This window comes from Bufo gargarizans, chromosome 2 (genome assembly GCF_014858855.1).
Source record: "Bufo gargarizans isolate SCDJY-AF-19 chromosome 2, ASM1485885v1, whole genome shotgun sequence".
Classification (NCBI taxonomy): Eukaryota; Metazoa; Chordata; class Amphibia; order Anura; family Bufonidae; genus Bufo; species Bufo gargarizans.
Window position 1 is genome coordinate 713,505,419 of NC_058081.1, and position 13,129 is coordinate 713,518,547.

The window sequence follows — 13,129 nt, forward strand, 5'->3', positions numbered from 1 at the left end:
TTGATGTGGTGTTTTCAGGCAGTGTGATGGTGGTGATGTAGTGGTGTACAGTCAGTGTGATGGTGGTGATGTAGTGGTGTACAGTCAGTGTGATGGTGGTGATGTAGTGGTGTACAGTCAGTGTGATGGCGATGATGTGGTGGTGTACAGGCAGTGTGATGACGTTGATGTACTGGTGTACAGGCAGTGTGATGGCGGTGATGTAGTGGTGTACAGGCAGTATGATGGCGGTGATGTAGCGGTGTACAGGCAGTATGATGACGGTGGTGTACAGGCAGTGTGATGGCGGTGATGTAGTGATGTACAGGCAGTGTGATGGCGGTGATGTAGTGGTGTGCAGGCAGTATGATGGTGGTGATGTAGCGGTGTACAGGCAGTGTGATGACGGTGATGTAGTGGTGTACAGGCAGTGTGATGGCGGTGATGTAGTGATGTACAGGCAGTATGATGGCGGTGATGTAGTGGTGTGCAGGCAGTATGATGATGGTGATGTAGCGGTGTACAGGCAGTGTGATGACGGTGATGTAGTGATGTACAGGCAGTATGATGGCGGTGATGTAGTGGTGTGCAGGCAGTATGATGATGGTGATGTAGCGGTGTACAGGCAGTGTGATGACGGTGATGTAGTGGTGTACAGGCAGTGTGATGGCGGTGATGTAGTGATGCACAGGCAGTGTGATGACGGTGATGTAGTGGTGTGCAGGCAGTATGATGATGGTGATGTAGTGGTGTACAGGCAGTGTGATGACGGTGATGTAGTAGTGTGCAGGCAGTATGATGATGGTGATATAGCGGTGTACAGGCAGTGTGATGACGGTGATGTAGTGGTGTACGGACAGTGTGATGACGGTGATGTAGTGGTGTACAGGCAGTGTGATGACGGTGATGTAGTGGTGTACAGGCAGTATGATGGCGGTAATGTAGTGGTGTACAGGCAGTATGATGGCGGTGCGGTTTTACTGTGTTAGGTGAGGACAGTATTTCATGTCCATCATTTTTAATCAGCGGTGACGTCTCTCGGCCTCCTCAGCCTGGAGGTGGCTCCGTGGTCCACTACTCCTCAGTGTGATGCCATGACTAATTAGATGTGCCTCCTCACACCCGGGCAGAGATCTCCCCGCTTGACAGTGCAATGTCTGCTGCCCCAGGACGGTCACTGCCCCATGTCCAGCCCCATCCGTCATCCGGAGCCCAGGTCCATCAGCCGGCCGCTCCCCACATCCTCCTCTCCATCCTGTCCTCCTCACACTCTACTCCAGCAGGTCTCAGCAGCCGGGAGCACAGAGCGGTGAGTAACTCTGCCCACTCCCGGGGCATTCATACTGGGGGCCCATGTATAATGGATGAGGGTGAGGATGCTCCTGGGGAAAGAGATGACAGTATTTATTTTCCTGACTCTGTGCTCTGGTGTAGAGTGTCAGCTCTTGAGCTCAGACTATTTTGCTCCTTCTTCTCTCCGTGAATTTCTTTTATCGCTGTTTTTGCTGGTTGAGACCCTGATAGACATTGGGGTCCAGGGACATATTGATGTCTGCCAGCGATTTAACCCCTTTCTCTCTGCGCCCTTATGGCTCCTGGAGGGCTCTGTTTGTCGGTCGGGGTGACGGTTCTTGTACTGGACAACGATTGTCGTGTGAGTCTGATTATTGCGCTGGATACTGGTTATTGTGTGGGGAGCTGGTTGTCACACTGGGTGATGGTTGTCGTGCAATGCACTGGTTGTCACTCTGGATAATGGTTATCGTGCGGTGCACTGGTTGTGAGGCTGGGTGATGGTTGTCGTGCGGTGCACTGGTTGTGAAGCTGGGTGATGGTTGTCGTGCAGTGCACTGGTTGTGAAGCTGAGTGATGGTTGTCGTACGGTGCACTAGTTGTGAGGCTGGGTGATGGTTGTCATGCGGTGCACTGGTTGTGAGGCTGGGTGATGGTTGTCGTGCAGTGCACTGGTTGTGAGGCTGGGTGATGGTTGTCGTGCAGTGCACTGGTTGTGAGGCTGGGTGATGGTTGTCGTACAGTGCACTGGTTGTGAGGCTGGGTGATGGTTGTCGTGCGGTGCACTGGTTGTGAGGCTGGGTGATGGTTGTCGTGCGGTGCACTGGTTGTGAGGCTGGGTGATGGTTGTCGTGCGGTGCACTGGTTGTGAGGCTGGGTGATGGTTGTCGTGCGGTGCACTGGTTGTGAGGCTGGGTGATGGTTGTCGTGCGGTGCACTGGTTGCGAGGCTGGGTGATGGTTGTCGTGCGGTGCACTGGTTGTGAGGCTGGGTGATGGTTGTCGTGCGGTGCACTGGTTGTGAGGCTGGGTGATGGTTGTCGTGCGGTGCACTGGTTGTGAGGCTCGGTGATGGTTGTCGTGCGGTGCACTGGTTGTGAGGCTGGGTGATGGTTGTCGTGCGGTGCACTGGTTGTGAGGCTGGGTGATGGTTGTCGTGCGGTGCACTGGTTGTGAGGCTCGGTGATGGTTGTCGTGCGGTGCACTGGTTGTAAGGCTGGGTGATGGTTGTCATGCTGGCTGATGGTTGTCGTGCGGTGCACTGGTTGTGAGGCTGGGTGATGGTTGTGCGGTGCACTGGTTGTGAGGCTGGGTGATGGTTGTGCGGTGCACTGGTTGTGAGGCTGGGTGGTTGCCGTGCGGTGCATTGATTGTGAGGCTGGGTGATGGTTGTGCGGTGCACTGGTTGTAAGGCTGGGTGATGGTTGTGCGGTGCACTGGTTGTAAGGCTGGGTGATGGTTGTGCGGTGCACTGGTTGTGAGGCTGGGTGATGGTTGTGCGGTGCACTGGTTGTCACACTGGCTGATGGTTGTGCGGTGCACTGGTAGTCACACTGGCTGATGGTTGTCGCGCGGTGCACTGATCGGCAGACTTTGTATAACCTCTCTGGGCTTCTATACAGACTTTACCGCCGTGCGTTGTTCTATGATGTTCCCACAAGCGGCAGAGAAAGTCCCGTCTGTGTGAGAGAAGACAGAAGTGCAAAAAAGTCTGCAGCCGATAAACTGGCACAGAACGGACTACACCTCCTGCCTGCGGTCTGCAAGGAGTTAAATCAAGCCCTGCAGTGCTGCTGATTGCCACTAGAGGGGGCTGCCGCTATACTACGCCGTGTGGAGACGTAGCAGGTGTCCTGGAGAGCAGAACCTTCTCAGCACCCCCTAGTCCTGTCTCCGGGGTATTACTGCCAGGTCCAATGTACGACTTCTGGGGACGTCTCACGTTTTGGGGACAGCCATGGGGGTGATGTGGCCCCGCATTTGCTATTCTCTAGTCTGCGGTCCTGGTTACGCTATATAGACGACATCTTCCTTGTCTGGTAGGTTCTGTGCGGTCCGGAAGAAACCCCCACATCTGCAGAGTTCTCCTTCCAGGTGACCGTCCAGGTCTGGACGTAAAAACCCAGACCGGCAGAAATAGAACAGCTGCCATCTTTAAAGAGTAAAAAGAACAGGGAAGGACCCCGAAAAGATGAGGAGAGACCCCGACACGTGAAACCTCCGGCCGTGAGAAGACCCCGGAGGTGCAGACTCAGCAGAACACGACAGAAACCCCGAAAATGAAATCACCTTTTATATAAAACAAAGTCTCCCCCCCCCCCCCCCAAAAAAGAACTTACTGTTCAGAAATGGTGACTCGACAACCAGTGCACCGCACGACAACCACCACAGAGCGTGACAACCAGTGCACCGCACAACAACCACCACCCAGCGTGACAACCAGTGCACCGCACAACAACCATCAGCAAGCGTGGCAGCAGTGCACTGATTGTGAGGCTGGGTGGTGGTTGTCGTGCGGTGCACTGGTTGTGAGGCTGGGTGGTTGTTGTCGTGCGGTGCACTGATTGGCAGGCTGGGTGGTGGTTGTCGTTCGGTGCACTGATTGTCAGGCTGGGTGATGGTTGTCGTGTGGTGCACTGGTTGTGAGGCTTGGTGGTGGTTGTCGTGCGGTGCACTGGTTGTGAGGCTGGGTGGTGGTTGTCATGCGGTGCACTGTTTGTGAGGCTGGGTGGTGGTTGTCGTGCGGTGCACTGGTTGTGAGGCTTGGTGGTGGTTGTCGTGCGGTGCACTGGTTGTGAGGCTGGGTGGTGGTTGTCATGCGGTGCACTGTTTGTGAGGCTGGGTGGTGGTTGTCGTGCGGTGCACTGATTGGCAGGCTGGGTGGTGGTTGTCGTTCGGTGCACTGATTGTCAGGCTGGGTGATGGTTGTCGTGTGGTGCACTGGTTGTGAGGCTTGGTGGTGGTTGTCGTGCGGTGCACTGGTTGTGAGGCTGGGTGGTGGTTGTCATGCGGTGCACTGTTTGTGAGGCTGGGTGGTGGTTGTCGTGCGGTGCACTGGTTGTGAGGCTTGGTGGTGGTTGTCGTGCGGTGCACTGTTTGTGAGGCTGGGTGGTGGTTGTTGTGCGGTGCACTGGTTTTCACGCTGGGTGGTGGTTGTCGTGCAGTGTACTGGTTGTGAGGCTGGGTGGTGGTTGTCGTGCGGTGCTCTTGTTGTCACGCTGGGTGGTGGTTGTCGTGCGGTGCACTGGTTGTGAAGCTGGGTGGTGGTTGTCGTGCGGTGCACTGGTTGTGAAGCTGGGTGGTGGTTGCCGTGCGGTGCACTGGTTGTGCGGCTGGGTGGTGGTTGTCGTGTGTTGCACTGATTGTCAGGCTGGGTGGTGGTTGTCGTGCGGTGCACTGGTTGTGAAGCTGGGTGGTGGTTGTCGTGCGGTGCACTGGTTGTGAGGCTGGGTGGTGGTTGTCGTGTGGTGCACTGGTTGTGAGGCTGGGTGGTGGTTGTCGTGCGGTGCACTGGTTGTGAGGCTGGGTGGTGGTTGTTATGCGGTGCACTGGTTTTCACACTGGGTGGTGGTTGTCGTGTGGTGCACTGGTTGTGAGGCTTGGTGGTGGTTGTCGTGTGGTGCACTGGTTGTGAGGCTGGGTAGTGGTTGTCATGCGGTGCACTGGTTGTGAGGCTGGGTGGTGGTTGTCGTGTGGTGCACTGGTTGTGAGGCTTGGTGGTGGTTGTCGTGTGGTGCACTGGTTGTGAGGCTGGGTGGTGGTTGTCATGCGGTGCTCTGGTTGTGAGGCTGGGTGGTGGTTGTCGTGCGGTGCTCTGGTTGTCACGCTGGGTGGTGGTTGTCGTGCGGTGCACTGGTTGTGAGGCTGGGTGGTGGTTGTCGTGCGGTGCACTGGTTATGAGGCTGGGTGGTGGTTGTCGTGCGGTGCACTGGTTGTGAGGCTGGGTGGTGGTTGTCGTGTGGTGCACTGGTTGTGAGGCTTGGTGGTGGTTGTCGTGTGGTGCACTGGTTGTGAGGCTGGGTGGTGGTTGTCATGCGGTGCTCTGGTTGTGAGGCTGGGTGGTGGTTGTCGTGCGGTGCTCTGGTTGTCACGCTGGGTGGTGGTTGTCGTGCGGTGCACTGGTTGTGAGGCTGGGTGGTGGTTGTCGTGCGGTGCACTGGTTATGAGGCTGGGTGGTGGTTGTCGTGCGGTGCACTGGTTGTCGTGCGGTGCACTGGTTATGAGGCTGGGTGGTGGTTGTCGTGCGGTGCACTGGTTGTGAGGCTGGGTGGTGGTTGTCGTGCGGTGCACTGGTTGTCGAGTCACCATTTCTGAACAGAAAGTTCTTTTTTGGGGGGATACTTTGTTTCTTTTCACTCTTTAAAGATGGCAGCTGTTCTGTTTCTGCCGGTCCGGGTTTTTACGTCCAGACCTGGAAGGAGAACTCTGCAGATATCGGGGTTTTTCTTTCGGACCGCACAGAACCTGCCATGTCGTCTATATAGCGTAACCAGGACCGCAGACCAGAGAATAGAAAATGTGGGGCCACGTCACCCCCTTGGCTGTCCCCAAAACGTGAGACGTCCCCAGAAGTCGTACATTGGACCTGGCAGTAATACCCCGGAGACAGGACTAGGGGGTGCTGAGAAGGTTCTGCTCTCCAGGACACCAGCTACGTCTCCACACGGCGCAGAATAGCGGCAGCCCCCTCTAGTGGCCATCAGCAGCACTGCAGGGCTTGATTTAACTCCTTGCAGACCGCAGGGAGGAGGTGTAGTCCGCTCTGTGCCGGTTTATCGGCTGCAGTCTTGTGATTTTTTTGTACTTTTGTCTTCTCTCACACAGACCGGACTTTCTCTGCCGCTTGTGGGAACATCATAGAACAACGCACGGCAATAAAGTGTGTATAAAAGCCCAGAGAGGTTATACAAAGCTGCAGACATGAGGTCTGGTGGTCCGCAGCCACCAATATCAGTGGACCCCCTAAACGTCACTGCCCCGGGAGCCACCAATGCGAGTATCGTGACCTGATCGTCCCCCACCATCCGGCCATTCATATAGTCACCCCCTGATGATGGGAGTCATTTGGGCTGCTTGGGTTTTCCTTTACTGTGTCGCATGTTAATTTGGCGCACTCGCCTATTTTTCAGCGGAATGAATGGAGGGCGTCTGCAGTGCGCCCCGCTTCACTTTACAGGCTCTGTTCTAAGGAGCACCTGTCAGACATGGGAGCGTATGCGGGAGATATAACCGCAGTGTCCAAGATGGGCCAACCCCTTTAACCCCTTAAGAACTAGGCGAAGTGTCGTTTTTGCGTTTTATATTCCTTTCTACCTTAGATTATATTGAAAAATGGGGTAAAACTAAAAAAAAAGAAAACAAGACCTGAATTCTGCTATTTTTTGGGATTCTGTGTTTACAGCGTTTGCTATAAATGACGCGGCGACCCTATTCTGCGGATCAGCATGATCACCGCCGGTTCATGTCGTTCCTATTATGTTTTACTGCTTACATAAATAAAACCTTTAAAAATGTTTATTTTCTGACCCCATAATATTTATTTATATTTCGCTCTGCAGAGTCTTTTTTTTTTTACTTGTTTTGTGCTACAGAGTTCACTGCACAGGAAGGATGATACCATTCGGATGTGATGAAGGGCCTTGTACCATAGACTGCAGTGGAATACCATTGCAGTCTGTGGGATCCTGCCAGGCTGCCTCAGGCACGGCTCTGCCGGCAGGTTGCTGTGACAGCGCTGGGAGTCTTCACATAGCGGCCGATCAGAGCCCCATGATTTCACCACAGAGGCTCCGATATGAAGGCCGAGGGAGCCTCCTTCTCTGTCTAACCCCACAATCTGTGAGGGGTTCAGTGATGGGATCAGACTCCTCTCCGATCCTGGTGACAGCTGCTGCGTATGGAGCGGACTCAGCGTGTGACTCCACTCCATAAAGCCCCTGAACGCTCATGATGTACAGGTGCCTCATGGTCGGTTAAGGGCAGTGATTGCCGGCAGACCCTGGTGCTCATTCCTAATACAGTACCCCGGGCAGATGTGAAGAACCGTTGACTTGCTATGCCATGGACTAGAGTAAAACCACCTTTACATTGCAATTTTCATTTAACTGAAGCTGACATTTTGTGTTCTGAGTTACATTGCTGAGAGATCCTGGAGTTCTGACCCACAACCCCCTCCTCACAACCCACAAGACTACCAGGACTATAGGTGACCACCAAGACTCCCAAAGTGTCAGGAGGTGCAGCAGAGGTTTCCTTTTGTCCTTCGTGACCTGTGAGACTTGGATCTCCTCTCTGTACCATCTCCAGCCCATCAGATGGCTGATCCAATGCTCCTCAGGATCCTCTACAAATTGTTCTGCAGCAGTTGGAGCATTATTCTGGAGCTGATGTCCTAATGTTCCACGATGAGTGTAATAATCTGCAGAAGTCCATGGTTACATCTAATATTTGTACCATTTACTATGGGGAAATAACATACTTCCATACGTTTCTGGGTGTAACAAGTTTTGGCTTTCTTGGCTGCCTACTTGTCGGCTCTCACCACATCGCTCAGCATCAACGACACGTTGGCTTCATTGCCCCAGCTGGATGCATCATGTAGAAATACGAGCGTTACATGTGGAGAGACATTCCTGGTGAATCACAGTCTAGCACTGTCCATTAGCCGCTCTTCCTGCCTCAGCCTCGGCTAGGATTTTTATGGCTGGTTTTTAATAACAGTCTAAAGGCCAGAACCTCAGCTATTACACATCTGGCACGTCAGCAGATGCCAGCTCTCCTCCATTCATGGTGGGATGTCTGGCTGCCCCTCCGATGACAGGAGACATTGTTTTGTGCCCAGCTCAAACTTAAATAATTGATCAATGTTCTGATTCTCAAATCATGGTTGAATGAAGAAGTAAAAATATCCAGAACTAAATTTTCTGATAGTATCTGTAGATCAGAGACAATTGAATGTCCACCCATTAGTGGACGAGTGATCTGAGAGTCTATGCCACTTCTTTGCTGACAACCCTGGGAACAGAACTCCTCCAGCACGTACTATTGTTCTTTGGTAGAAAACATATACCCCTGAACCTCCCCCCATTGAGAAACTGGCTAAGATACTATGTAAGAGATGCGAAAATCAAAGAGGGTGTGGGTGAGAAGAAGCTTTAGGAGAGGAGTGCTTGGAGTCTGTAGTTGAAGGGCAGCTCTGGGTGCAGGATGGTTAAGGGGCGAGGGACATCTATGGATGAAGTTTGGATCTGGGTAAGAAATGGCTGTAGATGATGACTGCTATGTGTGAGGGATGTTTCTGGGCGAGGGATAGCTCAGGGTAATGGCCACTGTGGGGGAGGGATGGCTCTGGGAGAGGGGCAGCTCTGGGTAAGGGATAACCCAGCGTATTGGCCACTCTTAGAGATGTCTCAGGGTAATGGCCATTCAAGGGGAGGAATGGCTCTGAGTGAGGGATGGCTCATGGCGAAGAATGGGTCTGGGTGATGGATGGCTTATGGTGAAGAATGTCTCTGGGTGAGGGATGGCTCATGGTAGATGATGGTTCTTGGTGCGGGATAGCTCATGATAAGGGATGGTTCTGGGCGAGGGATAGCTCATAGCGAAAAATGGCTCTGAGTGAGGGATGGCTCATGGTGAAGAATAGCACTGGTGAGGGATGGCTCATGGTGAAGAATGGCACTTGTGAGGGATGGCTCATGTCAAAGAATGGCTCTAGGTGTGGGATGGCTCATGGTGAAGAATAGCTCTGGTGAGGGATGGCTCATGGTGAAGAATGGCACTGGTGAGGGATGGCTCATGGTTAAGAATGGCACTGGTGAGGGATGGCTCATGGTGAAGAATGGCTCTGGTGAGGGATGGCTCATGGTGAAGAATGGCACTGGTGAGGGATGGCTCATGGTGAAGAATGGCTCTGGTGAGGGATGGCTCATGGTAAAAATTGGCTCTGGGTGAGGGATGGCTCATGGTGAAGAATGGCTCTGGGTGAGGGATAGATAATGGTGAAGAATGGCTCTGGGTGAGGGATGGCTCATAGTAGAGGATGGTTCTGGGTGAGGGATAGCTCATGATAATGGTTGGTTCTGGGCGAGGGATAGCTCATGATAAGGGATGGTTCTGGGCAAGGGATGGCTCTGAGTGAGGGGTGGCTCATTGTGAAGAATGGCTCTGGGTGAGGGATGGCTCATGGTGAATATTGGCTCATGGTGAAGAATGGCTCTGGGTGAGGGATAGCTTATGGTGAAGAATGGTTCTGGGTGAGGAATGGCTCATGGTGAAGAATGGCTCTTGGTGAGGGATGGTTCATGGTGGAGGGTGGTTCTGGGTGAGGGATGGTTCATAATTAGGGATGGTTCTGGGCAAGGGACAGTCCATAGCGAAAAATGGCTCTGTGAGGGATGGCTCATGGTGAACAATGGCTTTAGGTGAGGGAGACTCATGGTGATGAATGCCTCATGGTGGAGGAGGACTCTGTGAGAGAGATGTCTCATAGTGAAGAATGGCTCTTGGTGAGGGATCGCTCTGGGTAAGGTAGACTCATGGTGAAGAATGGCTCTGGGTGAGGGATGTTTTATGGTGGAGGATGACTCCGTGAGAGAGATGGCTCATATCGAAGAATGGCTCTTGGTGAGGGATGGCACATGGGTAAGAATGGCTCTGCGTGAGGGATGGCTCTGGGTGAGGGAGACTCATGGTGAAGAATGGATCTGGGTGAGGGATGCCTCATGGTGGAGGATGACTCTGTGAGAGAGATGGCTCATGGTGAGAGATGGCTCTGGGTGAGGGATGGCTCATGGTGGAGGATGGTTCTGGGTGAGGGATGGCTCTTGGTGGAGTGGGTTTGTTCTATTTTTTAATGTCTGAATTCTGAGCTAGTGTACTAGCCATTGTTTGTGCTCTGTCTGGGTATGCCGGCTTCTGTCTGTATTCCTGTACTGCTGTGTCTTAAGATAGCAGTGTGGTGGGTAACCAAAAGTAAAGTCCACATCCAGGGAGGCAACAGAAAAAAAATCACTTAGGAATTTGCTCAGCATCAAACTGGCTACTTGGCACAATGGTTCCACAGCCAGTGTACGTAACAAAGAGATGGGATAGGGCAGGAATAAACACTGCTGAGGATGGGATGGGGTCCAGTGCAGAGGTGGTGAGATGTGAACTGGAGAGAAGGGTGGAAAGTTCTTCTCTAATGGTGGAGAGGCAGGTTTTGGGGGAAGAGGACTGAATGGTTGTGTAGAGGAGCTGTGGGGACTGTAGGCTGAAGGTTTCTCTGATGTCGGCAGTCTTTTGTTTGAAGTATATGGCTGGGGGGGGGGCACTGGGGGACAGAGAAGAGATGAAAGTGTTAAATAGTTCCTTAGGATTGAGAGACAGGGAAGATATGAGAGATGTGGAGTCTCCTGTTTACCAGCAGCCAGCGAGGACTTTGACGAGGGATTGTTTGTGGTGAAGTGCTCCTTAGAATGTCCTCCATCTCCGCTCTGCAGTCCTGGAGGTCTCAGCTCTTTAGTCAGATTGGTGCCAGGGTTGCCTATTGATTTTTCGGGTTTTGTTATGTGTCAGGGGGAGTCGAGAGCTGTAGTATTTGTGGCAGCATCTGCATCATGGAGGCAACACATGGTAGAGAGCGGCAGAGGAGAGTCAGAGAGCAGAGGAAAGTCAGGATGTCTAACGGCTGTGTACACCTTTGGGGACAATTTTTTTATGATTCCATTTTACTTATTTGGGGCTAAAAATCATGTTTTCATTAAAAATATTGAGCTGTCTGTGATAAAGGGTTAACTGTTTTACTAGCTGTGTGCGTCCTACGTTCACACTTTGTGCCCTCATCTAATAAACCTTATCTCCGTCTGTGGAGTGGTACCTGCTGGAATCCGTGTTGCGAATGGCTCGTACGCTGGCAGTCTCACAAGTCGGCTCTCGCTGGTAGCGGCACTTCGCGCATGCGTAGTTTAGATTTCCGGACGCCAAGGTGTAACTTTTCATATACTTTTGTAGCAGTCTGTAATATAGCGGTCTGTGATGTGGCAAAAGGATGCAGCTGGTATTCAGATAATATCGCCAGACGCGTTTCAAAACCGCAAGGGTTTCTTCATCAGTGGCAGAAAAATATGTGAACATATTTATCTGCCACTGGCGATATTATCGGAATACCAGCTGCATCCCATCACAGGCCGCTATATTACAGACTGCTACAAAAGTATATGAAAAGTTACACCTTGGCTGCTGACCCAGGGTTCTGTCCTATCTGCCCTTGTTTGTGGAGTCACCTGGTGATGCATTGTTGCTGCTTTGTCTGATGGTACCTGTTCTGTGATGGTGTTTGAGGTTATGTCCGTGTCTGATCTGTACCTGTCCTGTATGATGTTTATGTCATCCTTGTCTGTTCCTTGTTTGCCTGGCAGTGCCTACTGCTTCTGATTGTAGTCTGTCCTATGTCCTGCCTGGCAGTGCCTACTGCTTCTGATTGTAGTCTGTCCTATGTCATGCCTGGCAGTGCCTACTGCTTCTGATTGTAGTCTGTCCTATGTCCTGCCTGGCAGTGCCTACTGCTTCTGATTGTAGTCTGTCCTATGTCCTGCCTGGCAGTGCTAAACTGCTTCTGATTGTAGTCTGTCCTATGTCCTGCCTGGCAGTGCCTACTGCTTCTGATTGTAGTCTGTCCTATGTCCTGCCTGGCAGTGCCTACTGCTTCTGATTGTAGTCTGTCCTATGTCCTGCCTGGCAGTGCCTACTGCTTCTGATTGTAGTCTGTCCTAGGTCCTGCCTGGCAGTGCCTACTGCTTCTGATTGTAGTCTGTCATATGTCCTCCCTGGCAGTGCCTACTGCTTCTGACTGTAGTCTGTCCTAGGTCCTGCCTGGCAGTGCTAAACTGCTTCTGATTGTAGTCTGTCCTATGTCCTGCCTGGCAGTGCCTACTGCTTCTGATTGTAGTCTGTCCTATGTCCTGCCTGGCAGTGCCTACTGCTTCTGATTGTAGTCTGTCCTATGTCCTGCCTGGCAGTGCCTACTGCTTCTGATTGCAGTCTGTTCTATGTCCTGCCTGGCAGTGCCTACTGCTTCTGATTGTAGTCTGTCCTGCCTGGCAGTGCCTACTGCTTCTGATTGTAGTCTGTCCTGCCTGGCAGTGCCTACTGCTTCTGATTGTAGTCTGTCCTAGGTCCTGCCTGGCAGTGCCTACTGCTTCTGATTCTTCTCTGTTCTTGCTTGCCTGTAGTTCCTTTCTGGTCTGTTGGTATCTTGTGTTTGCCCTGGCTTCGTGAGAGGGTCCCTGGCTTCCCTGGAGGGGGAATCTCTAGTCTGTGTGCAGCTCTGCCTGTGACCGCCATGCTTCCATCACGCTTGGGGTCCAGGCATCTGCTTCTGTGCTAGTTCCCGTTTGTCTTGTTGTCTGTTCCATGTCCTGTGGTTGCTTGGGTTCCAGTTCTGTTGCTGTCTGTTTCGCTGGTGCTTGCACCTGCGTGGTTCTTTGCAGGTAGGGGCCAAGTGTACCGGGACCTTCCTGGAGGTGCAACCTGTGAGCCCTCGGCCCAGTTCATTCCCACCACCAGGGGCTCTGTGAAGAAGAGGGCTCACAGGCTTTCCACGTTCTTGGTTTTGCCTCTGGTCTGCCGCTGCACGTGGTTCAGTGGTAGTTCTACCCCTATTGCCTACCTGCTTACTGTCATGTGCTTTTATTACACCTGTAATACAGTTCTCTGTGGGTCCTTGGTCTGTTTTGCCTGTGTCCTGTTCACATGAGGTCCCGGAGGTCTGCCTTCGGCCTCCGACACATGACACATACCTCTATCCATACTTCCTTCCATATCTCTATCCCTACTTGCTTCCATCCCTTCCTCCGTGCATGCCTACATGGTTCCAT

General features: G+C 52.6%; 1 protein-coding gene across 1 annotated transcript in view; it reads left to right on the forward strand.

Moving 5' to 3' along the window:
* The first annotated feature begins 1,264 nt into the window (after window positions 1–1,264).
* Window positions 1,265–13,129, forward strand: part of LOC122927081 (gap junction gamma-1 protein-like) — a 74,391-nt gene continuing 62,526 nt past the window's right edge. The window contains exon 1 of the mRNA XM_044278657.1: window positions 1,265–1,288. The gene's annotated coding sequence lies outside the window, so the exon portion shown is untranslated. The remainder of the gene's footprint in view (window positions 1,289–13,129) is intronic.